At 34.5% G+C, this 12,577-nt stretch overlaps 1 long non-coding RNA gene across 1 annotated transcript; it reads right to left on the reverse strand.

The window, feature by feature from the left end:
• Positions 1 to 4,755: 4,755 nt before the first annotated feature.
• Positions 4,756 to 8,309, reverse strand: LOC128245387 (uncharacterized). Its single transcript, XR_008263135.1, has 6 exons — positions 7,943 to 8,309; positions 7,539 to 7,609; positions 7,059 to 7,147; positions 6,547 to 6,622; positions 5,316 to 5,392; positions 4,756 to 5,082 (listed from the first exon to the last, which is right to left on the reverse strand). It is a non-coding gene; the product is annotated as an uncharacterized LOC128245387 (long non-coding RNA).
• Between the last annotated feature and the right edge of the window lie 4,268 nt (positions 8,310 to 12,577).

Raw genomic sequence — 12,577 nt, forward strand, 5'->3', positions numbered from 1 at the left:
TGGTAACAATATTATAGCCTACCGGGTAGTAAACACCCGTTTGCCGTAGACAAACCAGTTAGTCATCATCATGGTACACTTTCAACAAGGTTGTTAGACTGCGGAGCATTCTTGAATGACACAAATCATCTTATTTCGAGGACATGTTCAAATCCACTTTTCAGAAACAAAGACCAGCTAAAAGTTGCAGGTGCAATATGCTTTTTATATCTACCGAGCGAAGACCGGGTAGTAAACACCCCGCTCGAAGTAGATAGGCATTTCCTTACACCACCTTCAGTTAGCTTGTGAATTTGTTAGACTGCAAGGGATTACCTAACGACGCGATATTCGACGCGGATATAATTTAAATTTTATGGCGTGGTTCTCTAACCGCGTGTTAAAAAAAAAACGGTAAAAAAAAATGAGGAAAGTTGATTTAAATTATTCGTTCAAAAGTTTCCAACAATCCTGATATGTTTTGTAAAACAAGACCCTTAAATACTTTTTTTACCAAAATATAATTAAAACAATTAAATTAAATCTTTGGACAAAAAATATGAGAAATATACATATCTGTTTCATTAACAAATCGATTTTAATAAACGGTAAAAAATAGTTTCAACTTTCCTGATATATTTTGTAAAATGATATCTTTTAATACTTTTTTTCTTCTAATGTTACTGAAAAAAATGTTGATTCCTTTTGACAAAACATACGAAGAATATACATTCCTTCTGAATAATTTCGAATGAAATGGGTTAAAAAATGCTATTATAGATATCACTCAATGATATAAAAGAAGTCATACAACATGTATCTTGACATTGAAGAATCTGTTTCAGATCATGAAAATGTAAATTTGTTCTCTACGTTCTACAGCAAGCAAGATCATGATTGCCAGCTATGTATTTTTCAGTCCCTTACAGAGTATAAATTTCAAATTGAACGATTTCAATTTCTATTGTCAGAAAAAAACTCAAAATCAGGTTGTGGAATCAAGACTTGTGTTGATCTTATTCTTGGTGAAAATTAAGGACGATGCCACGATGTCATTATTTCACAAATTACATCCTAACATCATCACTGATCATTTTGATATTGTGTCGGTAGCCCTTTATGTGGATATAATCGTTTGAAACAATACAACTTTCATACACTTTTCAATCAAACTAATGTGAATAACATTACTTTTGTGAATTTTGTGTATCAAACGTATAAATTTTCAAGAAGAACATCGCTGTGTCCGTATTCATTATTGTGTGTTTTCATTTACATCATTATGAGAAAATTCAGTTGGAGGAGCAAGTGATTTCAAGAAGAAGCATGACTTCATCTGGATGTTTAACTCCTTGTTCATCACAAACTACGACTAGGGAAATTACAATAACATATATCTTTCGGCAAATTACAATTTTATTTACAACAAAATATATGGTCACATGGCGACAAGAACAAAATTTATTTGTGATCAAATCAGTTTCACCATCATGTCAACCAACCATACAGAAGACTTATTACTTTGGAGGAATAGTTTTACTTTTCGTATAATATTTTGCTCCTGAGCGACCGACATTGCTGTTGTAAAGTCTCGCTGTCACTTCGGATTGATTCCAGTTGTTCCCTAAACGATAAAATATCTGTATGAATATCACTTGAGACACCTTCATACAATAGTTCTCTGTTTTTTTGACATTCGGGAAAAATTGACAACAGCACTGTAATCGCATGTTGTGTATTCCGGCAAACATTCCGGCATCTCTGACCAAAATATTTCGTTGTTCAGGAACAATTTCTCAGATTTGAATCTCTTTAACAAATTATTTGATTTGACGAGTACATTTTGCATGTCATTAAACAGGGAACAAGCCAAATCTTACAAAGCTTGATTATTCTTAGTTTAGTTTTCGCCGCAGAAGGTATACCGTTTTGCGTTTCTTTTTTCTGAAGCCAGTTTCTGTGGCATAATAAGCACATGATGATGTTTCTGAATGGTATCTTCGCAGATTCCAAATGCGCGTTGTATGATTTGTATGATATTTTCTGCCTTTATTGCTTTTGTACAATCATTTTCAAGTTCTCGAACACCGCTTTGTTATCACCAAATGCAGAGTAAAAGGTACACAAGCTTTTCTCCAAAGTCTATTGTTGATGATATCTCGTTGGCGATTGTCAAAGCCATAGTATTCCTGTCATAGTTGTTAAACTCGACTAAACTAAACTGTTTATCTTTTTTATATTGTGCAAAATTAGAATTTCTCAAAAGAATGTCGAGCGATTCGTTTTGACATTTACTTAGTACTTTGGCTGGTTTATTCAGCTCAGGGAACCAGAATTTCTTTCTTAGATATTTTTTTCAACTTTTTACATTTGAGTTTTGTCTCATGAATTTTTGTAATAAACTCGGGTAGAAGAGAAAAGAATTTGGTCGAGTGATTCTGTTCCATGATTTGAAGTGTATAATCGACACTGAGATATTCACCTTTATTAGTGCAGAAAATAATGAAACTAAAACTGTGTGTGTTTCATTTCAACATTTTATTTCAAGAACAAATTCTTCAATTTTTTTGAGTAATAAAAGACAACATGTATGCTTGTTAATAATGCGTTTAAACATTTGAAACACAACGCTATCACGGACAGAACAGCATTCGTGTGTAAAGCTTCAGCAGCACTTTTGTTACGTTCCAGTTGGTATCTCAACGATAAAATTTGTGACTGTATATTTGTTGAGGTTTCTTTTTCGAACTCTATTCTGTTCTTCTGACAATCCGGAAAAATCTTTAAAGAATTTTTTTCACATCTTGATTGCGCCAGCAATTTTGCTCGCATTCTTTATAGGTTTCTTTTGTTTGGGATCGTCGGTTTTGAAATCGTTTCTGCAAACCATTTGCTTTAAAAAGTGCATATTTAATGTCATTCATCAGATTACAAGACATTTCTTGTAAGGTGGACTCTTTTGAAGTTTCGTTTCACCTCAGACGATATATTCATATTCTTGTTATATTTTAACTTCGTGGAGGCCAGTTTTTGAGGCACTACAAGCCCAATATTTGGCTTCTTAGCGATATCCTTACTCATTTCCAAGTTTGCCTTGAATGATGGTGATGATTCGCCTGGAATGTTGTTGATTCCGTACGCTGAGTTTCAAACTTTTTGAAAATGTTCTTATCCTTACCAAACGCAGCATAGTGACACAAAAGTTCTCTTCCTATGTCTAAATTTGATGATATCCGTTTGCGATTGTCAAAGCCGCCATATTCTTATCATAGGTGCAAAACTCCACCAAACTAATCTGTTTATCAGTTTTATGTTCTGCAAAACGTTCGAGAAGTTCGTCACACGAGAATTTTTGACATTTACATAACCTTATGGCATGACAGTTTAAACCATTTGACACCGTTTTTCTGCAGGCGAGATTTAAACATTGCACAATGCTGTCTTGTTTCCTCAATCATTTCGATAAATTTGGACAATAAAGAAAGAATTTGGCAGAATGACCTTGTTCCATGGTGAAGATGCAAATGTATAGTTAATGCGAAAGATTTTCACATTTATATCGTACAAAAATAATGAAATTAAAACTTAAAACTCAAACGTTATTTTCAAATTTACTAGTCCATACACATGTTCAAAATCGATTCAACCTTATTAATAAACTGAATACAACATTCATGTTTATGGATAAATGTCTCATCTTTGTGTAAACCACTTTACAGCGAACTGAACGACATTCCCGGTACAAAGTTTCGCTATGACTCCGGATTGATTCAAGTTGTTTCATAAACGATGATATGGCTGTACGAGTATCACTTGAGACAACTTCGTTGAATACGACTCTCTTTTTTTGACATTCGGGAAAAATTGACAAAAGCACTTTTTGGGCATTTTGTATATGCCAGCAAATTGTTTTGGTATCCGTTATTATTTCTTTGCGTTCAGGAATTTTTTCGTAGGATTTGAATCGCTTTAACAAATTGTTTGCGTTGGCGATCGCTTGTTTTAATTCATCGAACAGCGAGTTTGATAACTTCTGCAAAATTGGATTATTTGTATTTTTACTTTTACATCAGAAGGTATATCCTTTTTACATCTTTTTACTTCTGGAAACAGGTTCTCTGGCACTGCAGCAGGTATATCCTTTTCGCTTTGTTTCTCTGGCATAATAATTCCTTCACATTGATTCGTGCTTTCGCTGACACCAAATATGCGATCCTTTTTTCCAAACATTTCAAGTGTGTTTCAATTTTATCAATCGACCGAATAGAACACTTGTGCTTAAGAAAATAATTTCATCCGATTAAACACTAATTTGCTGTCGATGGAATGAGATTGATCTTTCAAAATTTGGCTACTTATCGTTATTGATTCTAATTCTTGTTTCAGCGACGAAATGTCTGTATGAATGTCACTTGAGCTAGTTTCGTCAATCTGCGTACTTTTTGCACATTCGGGAAAAATCGCCAAAAGTCCTGTTTGTACAAATTGAATGTTCCAGCAGATTGTTTTGACATATCTTGTCAAAACCTTTGGTGCAGGAAATCCTCTCGTCCAGTTTAAATCGCATCCACAAATTGTCCGCTTTGACATACGCATGTTTTAATCGATTGAACAGAGAACAAGCCAAATCCCGCATAGCTTGTATTTTCTATCTTTATTTTCACCTATGAACAAATAATGTCATATGGTTTGACAAAAAAGTAGATTGAAATACCATTCATTTGTGATGTTTTACACTTGTGAAATGCAGATCGAATGCATTATTTTTGTGCATATTTAATATGTAACGCATACTTAATATCATTAGAAAACTTGAAACCTACAGCAATTTATGATCTGTACAATGGAGAGACTTAATCGCAAAATTAAAAGAATTGCCATTCTTGAGGCTAGACTTGCTGTACTCAAAACAGAGTTACAGTCAGAACTGGAGCAGCTGAACAACTCCAATGACATGACAATGAACTATGGTTCAAAAACATTATCACCTGTACAAACCGAGGTTGAAGACTGGGGTGACTGCGTAAGGACTTCAGAAATCATCAGCGAGGAGGACTGGGAATCTGAAGCAAACAGGCAGCCATTCACTCTTGGTGGGACATTCTGCAAAACGAGAAAATCTACAAACTGGGAAAACAGATGCCCTGTTTGTTTCTCAAAAAACTGTGGATATAAAGTGAACAGATGTTTGTTCAGAGAAGCCGCAACTCAGTGATTTAATATTCTACATTATTGTTGTATGTACCATATAATACTGGATGAACAAGTTCAAAAACTGTTTATCATATACTACTGGATAAACAAGTTAAAAAATAAATAAGCACTTTGTATTTTACCTCGTGTTGTTTTACTTCAATGTCCCGAAACCATTTAAACGAACAACTTCCACTGAGGTCAGACCAGCCATACAAAGCTGAAAAAACAAAACATTTCTGTTGAAAAATGAAAACATCAATGAGTAAAATAAGAACAATACTTGTTCAATTTGTTTGCCACCAAAAACATGAATCTTAAATGATCTTGTTTTCCCTGCCAGATGATATACAATAAAACTTAACAATATAAGCTTCAACTCACTAATTTTCATTTACTAAATATGAACACTGGCTAATTAACTTCTATTAAGTCTTTGACCACCAAAGAATATTTGCAGTGAGTTGTACATGCTTAGTCTCAAAACATATTAACCATTCTCTCAGTTTTGATTTACAAATGACAGAGCAGTACACTAACAACGTGCTTAAAATTATGATTTTTTTGACAACTTTTCAATTTTTTCAAAATTTTTGACTTTGGATTTTCACCATAGCGCATTCGTTTTTTAGCTATATACTTACCAAAGCGCATTTGCGTTTAAGCGATGTAGTTTTTTCACACTGAGTACCCCCCTTATGAAACTTTTTTTTACATTGAATTTAGAACGATTTATTTGAATCTCAAAATTAAGCACACAAAGTGACGATGTACAAATATTTTGGGATGACGAGATTTTGGCTCGCTCGCCCGACCAAACTAAAAGACTTATAGATATACTTTAAGTCTTTTAGTTGGGCTGGGCGAGGTAACCAAAAAGCTCGTCACCCTAAATTATTTGTACATCGTCACCTGGTTTGCTTAAATTTGTGAGTCGATTTGTCATAAAAAGAGTAAAATGTATGATAAGATGCTTAGCATCTTCAAATAATTTGACATTCATCTTTTGGTTTGACAAATAATAAAGTGAAATGTATGATAAACTGCTAAGCATGTGTAAATAATTTGACATTCATCTTTCGGTTTGACAAATATTATAGTGAAATGTATGACACATGCTAAATATCATGAATGGATTTGACACTTAGCATTTGGTTTGACAAATAATAAAGTGAAATGTATGACAAATGCTAAATGTCATGAATCTGACACATAGCTGTAATTTTGCTACCATAATGTGAAATAAGTACAAAGAGCAAAATCAAATCATGTTGGTTCAGTGTTTCAGTAAATTAAAGTACCAAGATGAGTTAACTTTACTGTTCATTGCAACTTTGAGATTTGTTTCTGATGAAATTTGGTGAAATTACTTACTTGTTATTGACAGAGCAGAACACACTGCATATTGGGTGAGCTTCAGGTTATATAGGCTAGGTTACTCCTCACAACTCTGAAACAAAACATTTTATCAACAAAACTGTACATATTGCTTGTTAGTTTTTTACTTTTTTCATTCCATTAAAAGCATGGCTAAGTGCACATTTCATCCACATCAACAATGTTGAAATAATCCTGAAAACAAAATACTTCCTACATACAAACAGAAACAGAAAAACTGTTCACATGCAGAAGGTATTATGTTCCCAACATTTCTTATCATTCACAACAGGAACAAAATTATGCATTTATGGCATTGGTAGATATCAAACACAAACTGAAAATTTATCTAATAGCAGTTCAATGTAATAAATCAAACACAGTGTCTGTTATTAGATAAATTATCAGTTTATAAAAATTATTCCAAGCATATTTCCAAACAGACTAAGCACTGAGATTATGATATGACAGTTCAATTCATGGAATTAATTTTCAGCGATTTTACTTACTTGTAAATGTACTTTCTTGGGTACTGCCTTCAACCATTTTGATCACCAGCTTTCTGACACACAGGACGACTGCATCTGAACTGCCGTCTCTGGTTTAAAAAAAATAATTTTCAACATATTTTTCAAACAAAGAAATAGAAGAAGATATTTATCAATCTTGCATGATTTGTCATTTCTTATTTCTGTCAGTTTGGTCCCTAAACAAAGTTAAAATCATTCAAAATATGACATAAACAAGACAAGAGATATGAATTAACACTGCTTACTATGTTTTTCAACATATCTAGCCGAGAATTAAAGTTTCTAAAATCGGCTTCGAGAATGTTCGAAACATTCTAAAACGAGCTGGGAGCAATTTCTTTTGACATAAGTTTTTACGTAATTCAATGCACACATCGACAAAACCTGTTGGTAATATGATACATCATATATTTAGACACAATTTCTCATAAAACTTTTAAACATTCATGTCATACTTACCGCAGGAAAGCTGGAAATACGACCTTCACAATTTATTTTTCAAGATGGCCGACCAGCGCACAGCGAGAACTCTGCAATATGACGTCATACATATCACGTCATATCATTCCATGAATTGCATTATTTATTTATTTTTTAAACTTTTACGAAAATAAAGAAAATACACTCATTAAAAATAATTTAAAATTATCTTAATCATGTATTATGTATCGTTTTATGAAATTAAACAATAGGAAAAAAAAAGTTTGTTCATTTTCAGAAAAACGAAATCGAAAGTAGAAATATTTTCTGAAATTGGAAATGTTTAAAACCTCGTAAAATCATTTATATCTCTTGTATATGCATAAACCCGGCTTGATTCAATCGCGAACACATTATAGAAACTATAACTACCAAGGTCGTACCTTCAAACACAGAAAATATCCCAAATTTTACACACAAAGAGTATTGTTTACATGGTTCAACCGTATCCAAGTGAATACGACAGACAACACTTTCCCTTATAATAATCAGCTCAGTATAGCTTGTACCGAAAATCGTAACATTATTCTGTGATTGTTTTACTTTATTTCATGTTTTATTTTGCTTAAGTATCGTACTTTGTAGCATTTTACGATACATTCTGTGTATCTTTGAGGAGTTATGCATAGCGATTTGCACATATATATATGACCATATGACCATTACTCGTTTGATAACTATGTGCAAGCATAGTTGTTCTTGAAGCTTAAGTGATCCCAACTAGATTACTATAGATAAACACAATAAAACACGAACAGTTCATACATTTTATTTTGTTACTATTCATTGTCTGTTCATCACTCAATTTATTGTTAAAACTGTTTTGGCACAAATTGCCTCCCACGCCTGGCGAAGAACTGGCGAAGTGCTTCGTGATTCTCATTTCTCTCTAAGTCTCTGCTACTGAGCTTTTCAACAACTTTGTAAGTTTTTGTCAACACTCGACGAGTCTTCTTGCACCAAACACACCAAACAGGGGTACAGTTCAGGGCACTGATGGCTTGGGGCTTTCTGTTCTGTTTTCTCAGCATCCCCCTTGTTGAAACAAATCAAACATGGATAAAGTTTCGGGCACGTGTGGATTTCAGTTGCCATATTGATGTTTGCATTCAATTGCACACTGTCCATGTTTTTCTGTTTTGCATCAGACCTTCTGAGCAACTTCTTCAAACACGTTTTGATGATTTTCTTGATTCCCATAATTTGTATATATACTAGATCAGTAGGTTTTGACAAGTATGACATGAGAAGAAAAGATAAGTTTTATATATGAACTATATACGTTCCACTCATTGCATTATTTTAAGTCATGGACCATGCAATCTACAATGCTAGGTACAGTGCTTGCTACTATGTTACTATGCTTCTATTTTTCAATCGATATAAAACAAACAATCAAATTGCATTTCAACGCATTTATTCAAAGTTAAAACATCAAAACAATTGTTTGAACCTTTTCATTCGGAAAGCACTTAATGAAGTATCATCATGTTTGAGCGGATTGAAAACTAATGTCAATTCTTGTTTTCGCTCACAAAAATACTTGGTTCAATTTCGTCAATTTTTACTTCCTCGTCTACGGTCTCAATGTCTTCAAAATTATCACTATCATAACAGTAACCGTCACAAACGCAGCAATTTCTCATATAACAAACTGCCCCGTCTGGGTTGTCATCTTGCATGGATTCGATTTCGCTCGATTTTTGTTCTTCAGCATCTCGCAAATAATCTTCTGCCATCTCCATCATTTTTTCATATTCATTGATATCATTCATGGGTTGCTGAGAACAAGATTCGCTTTTTTGCTCGTTTTCACTGGTGTTCTCACAAGGCGTTGTTTGCTGTGTCGATGCTTGACTGGACATAATTGTTTGAGAATGTGTATGACAAGTAACAAATTTTCAGCCCTTATAATAAGAATAAAATAATTCACTAGTAAATCGCATTCCATGATATAAATCGAAAATAAAACTGACATTGAACTCGCTCACAATAGAAATATGACGGACATAAGCAACCTTAATTTACAAATTACCGGCTTCGTAGCGAGACTATGTATGGGTGATAACAAGCACGAGTCTACGTTCAAAGAAATCGTCTCAATACTTGACAATATCGAAAAAACATTTCTGCAAAACAAACTGGAAACGACCGAGTATCGCAAGAAATGTGGCGCACTACAGCAAAAGGTGTTTAGGTTGATCAGAGAGAACGATCGATATAAGCAAACTCATGTGCACAACTCGAATACGGACGATAGTCAACTATTGCAGGACGAAGTTACACGCTTGACATTGAATCTGTCACAGCTGACTGCGGAAAACAATCAGCTTAAGCAAAATAACACGGCATTGGAAGACGAAGTTTTGCGCTTGAAATCTCAAACAGACAACCTGCAATCCTTAGACGAAGCTGCCTGTATGGAACTATTCAACGAAAACACTCAAGATTTTTCATGAATTACTTTACTTCTGCCACTTACAAGTGAATATTACGAAATTCAATAAAAAGCAATTTCAAAGCATTCGTTTTTATGTTAATTTTTTGTTATCCTAAGTCTTAGAAACGCAAATCTCAGAACGTTGTGCTTAAACTGTTTTCTTGCGCTTTGCTTGATTCTGGCCAGATAATCTTTTCCTTCTGAGTTACCCAATCTTTTGTAGTAACGTTTTATGTTTCTTCTATTCATTTTTTGTGCCGGGTGGTTTATCCAACAAGCGGGACAAAAGCCGTTGTATTTATCAAAACAGCTTGGACACGCGGAATGTTCGAATGCACATTGTTTCATAACGAGCAAGAGATAGTCAATGTTACTGTAGCCACCGCACCAATGGCAAGCTCTGAAACGTTTTCCGAGTCTCTTATCATACGAAATACATTTTGAGTTTTTTTTACCGTTGTTGTGAGCCATACTTTATTTAAGAGGTTCAAAAATATTTCACTAATATAGTGTCAAGTTAATTTCATTCAGTTTATGTAATTCAAATGTTTTGACAACAGTAACATGGCAAGTCTTAACCGTTGGTGACACAATAAACTATTGTCTATATTTGCTGCGTTTTACACATTTACGAAAACACAAGACAAAGAATATTTCATTTTTTCATGTTTATTTTACAATTGAATCGTTATCTACAAAAACTTGAAACATCATAACACACTAAATGTCTCCAAAGTCATGATACTCAGAGTCCCCAGGTTCATTGTTCATAAATACGGTTTTATCGTTTCCCACATATAGCCTATGTGCTTCAACAGAAAATCGTTTAGAATCTCAGGTTCAGCATAATCGTTTGAACTGTGTCTCAGTGCTGTCCTCGCTTCTTCCGTCTCACAATACTTGATCTCTCTGTACATTTCAACGCACCTCCTGATCTGGTCTGCCTCATATTTTGACTCCTGAATAGTGTATATTTGTTCAAGTATTTTCGCAACTTTATCATGATCCAAAGGGGAAGCCGGCGAAGAATTTTCAAGATCATCGCTAAAATTCCCATCCTCGATATCGTCATCATCTGAAAGGACAAAAGCTGTAGCTTCATCTTTTCCTTCCCATGCCTTGAACCTCTTCCTTATCGGGCTAGCAGGTGGAGTAAGAACGTCTGCTTTTACTTTTACTGCGCTGAATTCTTTCTCATCCATGCTCACATCCATACAAGACTCTGCCGCATCTCGCAAATAGTCTTCTGCCATTGCTTGTAGTTTTTCGTCTTCAGTTGAGTAGTGCTGAGGAGATGATTTGCTTGACATGTTGTAGATTGTAGATTGTTTGTAACCAGTGCACAATTTGGAGACCTTATAATAGCAAAAAAATAATTCATCGATATTATTCATCGTCAAAACTTTCATATTGGTTTTATGTTCATTTATTTCAAATAGAAGCACATTGTAGCTTTTTGCATAAATATCAAACAAGATCCATACAGTCATTGTCCTTGTCAAACATACCAACTCTCATCGATTCGGTTTGCTGGGGGGAGGTATTGCTGTATTCTATTTTCTGTCTTTTTACAATGTTATCCATCTCACCATTTTCCACTTTTCTTTTCATTCCCGCATTGGAACTGGAATCGTTTAAATCCATCTGCGGTTTGAACATTTCATAATAATTCATGAACATTTCCTTATCCAACATATCAACACTCATCGATTCGGTTTGTTGCGGTAAGGTATTGCTGTTGTCTGATTTCTGTGTTTTTACGGTGTTAGCCATCTCATCCATCTCACAGTTCATGGCATTGGAATCATTCAAATCCATCTTCTGTCTGTACAATTTACAGTCGTCGCACTGGCAGTTATCGATACAGTCATAATAATTCAATCTGAAAAGGATACAGTCATAATAATTCAATCTGAAAAACTTACAGTCGTCACACTGGCAGTTGTTTGTCATGATCTCTTTGCAGTTTGGTTTTGCCATGATCTCTTTGCAGTTTGGCTTTGCAGTATTTTGCAATGTTTTGCAGTCTTTTGCTTTTATACCCTTTTGAACTTTGCATTACAAAAAGGCGAACATCAACACGTCACTTTTGAACTTTTCCCTTGTGCTTTTCTTAATGGTGGCGAGGTAATCATGCCTCATCTCTCTCAATAACCAGTCGTTAGTTTCTATTTTACCCAATTTCTTGTAGTATCGTTTCCTTTCCTTAATGTGTGCTAACGCAACTGGATGGTTCAACCAACAAGCAGGACAAGAGCCATTGTATTTATCGAAACAGCTTGGACACGCGGAATGTTCGAACACACAGTTTTTCATAACGAGTAGGAGATAGTCAATGTTACTGTAACCACCACACCACTCACAACATCGAAAACGTTTTCCGAATCTCTTATCATACGAATAGTTTGACGTGTTTGACATGTTTGACATGTTTGACATGTTTGGATCTGTATCGGCTGTATCGGCTGTCATAATGTATGTTTGTGTGTTTGTATGTGTGCATGAGTTCTTTGTAGCCACCACAAATAATGGAATACAGAAAACGGGGGTGAAAATAAGGGGGGGGGGATTTTCAACA

Source organism: Mya arenaria, chromosome 9 (assembly GCF_026914265.1).
Source record: "Mya arenaria isolate MELC-2E11 chromosome 9, ASM2691426v1".
NCBI lineage: Eukaryota > Metazoa > Mollusca > Bivalvia > Myida > Myidae > Mya > Mya arenaria.